The sequence below is a fragment of the Gorilla gorilla genome, chromosome 17, assembly GCF_029281585.2.
Source record: "Gorilla gorilla gorilla isolate KB3781 chromosome 17, NHGRI_mGorGor1-v2.1_pri, whole genome shotgun sequence".
Taxonomy (NCBI): Eukaryota; Metazoa; Chordata; class Mammalia; order Primates; family Hominidae; genus Gorilla; species Gorilla gorilla.
In genome coordinates, this window is record NC_073241.2 from 80,443,906 (window position 1) to 80,449,605 (window position 5,700).

The 5,700-nt window shown below is 42.3% G+C and overlaps 1 pseudogene; it reads right to left on the reverse strand.

Annotated features, from left to right (window-relative positions):
* Window positions 1-4,143: 4,143 nt before the first annotated feature.
* Window positions 4,144-5,239, reverse strand: LOC101126284 (serine/arginine-rich splicing factor 10-like; annotated as a pseudogene).
* Between the last annotated feature and the right edge of the window lie 461 nt (window positions 5,240-5,700).

Consider the following 5,700-nt stretch of genomic DNA (forward strand, 5'->3'; position numbering starts at 1 on the left):
AAGCCCCTTGGCCCACCGCCTGTGGTAGCCGCTGGACAGGGCCTGGCATGTGGGGTCAGGGCCCAGTGCTGCCTGCCTGGGGCTGTCTAGCAGCTGCCCCTGCCATGCTGGCTGCGGGCGAGACTCCACACTCCTGTGTCTGAGCCTCTTGAGTGGTAACAGAAACTCAGGGTGGACTAGTCACGGAGGAAAGGGGGATATGTGGTCTCCTGCGAGCCCCCTGGACTGAGCCTTCCTTAGGCAAACTGTGCAGCTGTTGGCTGAGCCTCTGGATTGATGAAATTTCTTGAGGGACTCCACAAGGCTTTCAAGGGAAGTGGAGGGGTGATGTGTTCAGTCTGGAGCAGGGGTCTCCAAAGTGGAGTACATACATCCCAGAGGGCTTAAGGAAAGAAAAGTAATAGTGCATCTACTTAGATTAACGTTTTGCTTCCAACATGAAAGAAAAAGCTGTGCAATGTTAGTAATTTTGAACGTTGAGGGACTCACGTGCCTTAGACGGCTGTGTGGGAGGAGTACTTTGTGGGAGGAAGAGCGGGGATTTCATCAAATTGCAACTTACATAGTGCCCACCAAAGGGAATTTAGATATTCTATTATCTATTTTTAAGTCAACTAAGGCTCCCAAAAAGGATAAGTGGCTTTAAAACAATGTTGAAAAGAAATCTCGGACTGAAGATAACACTAATATGAAATCATACCACGCAGCCCCCACATGGCAGAGCTGACCCTCCCTCCTCTGCCCCCAGCCACGTTATGAAATGAAAACAGCAGCACTTTCCTCAGACCTTGAAGAGTTGGCTGAAATTGCAATCATCCAGGAGTCTATTTGAAATACGGCTTTACATCCATACTCATTCTGGTTGGATGTTGTCTGAAGTGCATATTGTGCCAAGAGAGGGTAATAAGACATTTAAAATATTGTTAATTTCACCCTTATCTCATCCTTTTTACTCTTCTTTTTTGGATGTTAAAAAATAATAGCATGATAGTGCAATGTCACACGGAAGTATGCAGAAGTAATTTATAAAATTAAATAATCAGAATGTTTGGGTACATGAACAACTTTTTGTCCTGTGGTCAGGGCAGGCAATACAAAAACTCAAGGACCCCTGATCCAGCCCAGTGGATCTCAGGCCCACCCACAAAGTTTCTGATCCATTGGGCCTGGAATGGAACAGAGAATTTGCCTTTCTTTTTTTTTTTTTCTTTCTTTCCAGTTAACCATTATTTCCTTCATTTTGTTTTCATTATAGCACGTTTGCTTATTTTACAGCAAGCAGAAAATAAGCTGGGTCTTGTTTTGATCCAAACATTGATGTTTTAAAAGCTGTACACAATATTTCCTAAAAAGAATACATAAAAGAGTACCTTTTTAGAAGCTTCTATGAGAAAGAAAATATGAAGTTTAACCCCACAATTTTCCTCTTTGCTACAAGTTCAAACTATTGCTACAGTTTTAAATAGACTTTTTGTTGTTTAACCAGACATCCAGGACAATCTTAAAAAATTATAGAAACGTGCACATAAATGATGCATAGCAGAACTTGGACATTAACTGCAAATGGTAAAGAAATGAAAGTTAGAAACACTATCAAATATACAAAGGTTCTAGAATCAATCCTTTATAAACACATTCCACAAACAATATTTAAAAGCCATGTTTTTGTTCTTTACAGGCAAAACCTAGATTACTAAAACCAAAATGGAAGAAAGTAATCCTTTCAAAGGAATTGTTTCCCTAAGATAATTCGTACTTAAATATGTAAGCAAGCATGTCAGATTTTAAAAGATGCTAGCTTTTTATTCTGAAATGAGATTGGACATGTCAAGTCACTTTTGCCCCCAAAACAGTCTTTCAGAGAAATGCTTTAAATTATAAATGATATATTGAATGAAGGGTATAATAAATGAAGGGTATTACTCCATTTTTAGTCAGGCATTACATTGATAACCAAAAACTCAGAGATGTGACTTGCTGAAAGTTGACTAATTCTTTTTCCAAAATTACTTTGAATTTCATGGAACCACAGAATCATCTAGAATGAAGTGCTGTCTTTCATCTTAGCTCACATTAAATAAACTGAGGCGTGAAGAGCAAGCCTCCCTCATAAAGAGGTAGGCAAATTTGTCTACAAACGCACACGCCATGTACTGCAAGCATCAAAATTTAGTACTTTTATTTTTTACTTTTTTGAGATGAAGTCTCACTCTGTCACCCAGGCTGGAGTGCAATGGCGCGATCTCGGCTCACTGCAACCTCCGCCTTCCGAGTTCAAGTGATTCTTCTGCCTCAGTCTCCCAAGTAGCTGGGATTACAGGCACGTGCCACCACATCTGGCTAATTTTTGTATTTTTAGTAGAGACGGGGTTTCACCATGTTGGCCACGCTGGTCTTGAACTCCTGACCTCAGGTGATCCGCCTTCCTTGGCCTCCCAAAGTGCTGGGATTACAGCTGTGAGCCCCCGCACCCGGCCTAAAATTCAGTACTTTTACATATGCATGTGTAAAACCTACTTTGAAACAATTTACTTGCTTCTAACAGCAGTATGAAAACAAAGAAATACTATGGTCACCAATGCTCCTTAAATCTTAGAATAATTGCATAGGGACATTCTTTTCCCCTTAAAATTATTTCTGCCATCACTGACCTGCTCAAATTTTAAGGTAAGTTTTTCTCATGTTTTCTATGTCCAAATCTTCATAGAAACCAAAAGAACTAGTGAAGACTCCACGTTTCAGTCAAAACTCAATCTCCCTGAAAATACTGCATAATCCAGCTGGCATCATTCCCCAAAACAGTGGGGTTAACAAAAGAACTATTCCCCATTGCATGATAGACAAATGATTACCACAGGCCTAGACATCTTGTCAGGACATCCAGGCCCAGCCTGAACCTAAATGTGTCTGAGCAGTAGTGCTTTACTGTGGTTACAACTTCACTTTTGTATCATTCTATCTTATTAGCAAGCTACATTTCTAAGTTAACAGTTCTACCAAATATGAATATGAAAGTTTATTTTTAATAAGACAATGTGAGGCTGGGCACAGTGGCTCACACCTGCAATCCCAACACTTTGGAAAGCCATAGCAGGTGATTTGCTTGAGCCCAGGATTTTGAGACCAGCCTGGGCAACATGGTGAGACCCCATCTCTACAAAAAATTTTAAAATGAGCCAAGAATGGTGGCGTGCACCTGTAGTCAAACTACTTGAGATGTTGTGGTGGGAGGATCACTTGAGCCCAAGAATTAGAGGTTGCAATGACCTTTGATTGCATCACTGCACTCCAGCCTGGGTGACAAAGCAAGACAGCCTGTTTTTAAAAAAAAAAAAGAAAATGTTGCAAATTATGGTCAACCAACATCTTTTTGCCACAAACTTCAAACACGAAAAAAAGAATCTTTACAAAAATATACAGGGACACCACAAATTGGTGGTTACCTATCACATTAAACAAACTGGACTCTTCTTTTTTTTTTTTTTTTTGAGATGGAGTCTCACTCTGTCTCCCAGTCTGGAGTGCGGTGCTGCGATCTTGGCTCACTGCAAGCTCCACCTCCCGGGTTCATGCCATTCTCCTGCCTCAGCCTCCCAAGTAGCTGGGACTACAGGTGCCCGCCACCACACCTGGCTAATTTTTGTATTTTGTTTAGTAGAGACGGGGTTACAAACTGACTCTTAAAAGTGGCTTCTCCACAGCACATCATTTGAATTATTACCATTGCCTGGTACAGTGTTTTTAAAGCATTGTTACAACATTGTATTCCTGATTTTTTTTTTTTTTGAGACAGGGTCTAACTTTGTCACCCAGGCTGGAGTGCAGTGGTGTGATCTTGGTTCACTGTAGCCTCGATCTCCTTGGCTCAAGCAATACTCCTGTTTCAGTCCCAGGTAGCTGGTACTACAGGTGCACACCACCATGCCCAGCTAATATTTTAATTTTTGGTAGAGATAGGGGTTTCACCATGTTGCCCAAGCTGGTCTCAAACTCCCGGGCTCAAGAGATCTGCCCACCTCAGCCTCCCAAAGTGCTAGAATTATAGGGTGAGCCACCATGCCTGACCAATTCCTGATAATTTAAGTAAACCAAACTATAAATAAATGAATGATATGTGCCTAAAAATAACCATAGTTTATATTATCAGTGGCCATTGGATTTAGGAGCAGTCCAATACCTTGATGTAGATTTTGATCTAGAACTAGACTGTGATCTTGACTGACATTTGGATATAAGTAGTTCTTTTTTCTTTGATTCCTTTTCATATCCTGAGCCAGACTTATTTAATATGCTTTGGAATCTTATTTATTTATTTATTTTTACTTACTTTTTGAGACAGGGTCTTGCTTTGTCACCCAGGCTGGAGTGTAGTGGCACAATCAAGGCTCACTGCAGCCTTGACCTCCCAGTCTCAAGCAATCCTCCCACCTCAGCCTCCCAAGTAGCTGGGACTACAGGCGTGCACCACCATGCCTGGCTAATTTTTTTTTTTTTTTGGTAGAGATGGCATTTTGCCATATTGCCCAGGCTGGTTTCAAACTCCTGAGCTCAAGTGATCCTCCAGCCTCAGCCTCTCAAACTGCTGGGATTAAAGGTGTGAGTCACTGCACCCAGCATGGAATCTGTTTTAGAGGTGCCTCTAGTTTTGGTGTGAGATGCAGACCTAGAATGTGATTTAGCCTTCACTTCTTCCTTGGGCTGCCTTGAATGAGATGTAGATCTTGAAAAAGATGGATTTTGGTGTTTGAATCCACCATTGTCGGAATGGCTTCTGCTACTCCGTGGTTTTCCAGTTGGTTGATTTCTAGGACTGTAAGATCTTCTATAATTGTAATCAACAGACTGACTTCTGGATCTCCTTTCATAACTTTGGCTTCTAGAACTTCTGTATCTGTCATAACCATCATGGCGTGAAGAGCTGTACACATTCGTCTGTTCCTTGGATTTCATCTGATTTGGTGTCTTCTGATCCCCCTGTGTAAACTGTATTTCAACTTGATGTCCACAAATCTATTTCCTGTCCAAATTATGCAAAGCATCTTCAGCATCACAAACATCCTCAAATTGAACATAAGCAAATCCTCTTGGATGGCGGGTGTGGAAATCAAGTGGAACATAAACATCTCCTGTAGGACCATCATGACCAAATTTATCCTGTCCATCTGCAGAGCTGGTGTCATTGGCCATGTTCCTGATGGACAGAGACATGTTTTGGAGGAGTGTGCAGGTAGTGGGACATGATGGTGGCGTGAGTCCAGGCCGGAGGCCCTAACAGACCAGGCAAACTGTCCATAGCTCTGCTGTTAGAAATTTGTATTTCTAACAAGTTCCTAGATGATGATCATGCTGATGGTCTGGGTACCACTAGTCTATAGAAATGACCACAGCCTGAATGAAGACAAGCTGAAGGCAGTGAGGCTACCTCTGCCCTTGTCAACCTTGCTAACAGGTGGAGACAAGGCTGTCACCTGAAGACTGATGATCTCTCCCCACAGCCTGCCACATGCCTGAAATTCACCCTCAGCGCCGGACTCCTTTGGACTCCTTAGCCTTAAACTTGGCTCTGCAACTGCCTCTAGAAACTAGAAGCAGTGTTAGCGAGCAGCGAGCAGGGATGCAGAGGGCAGGGACGGGGAGGAGGAGGGGTTTGTGATCCCACCTACCAGCCTCACTGCCAAGGGCACAGGCTTGGAAGCCTCA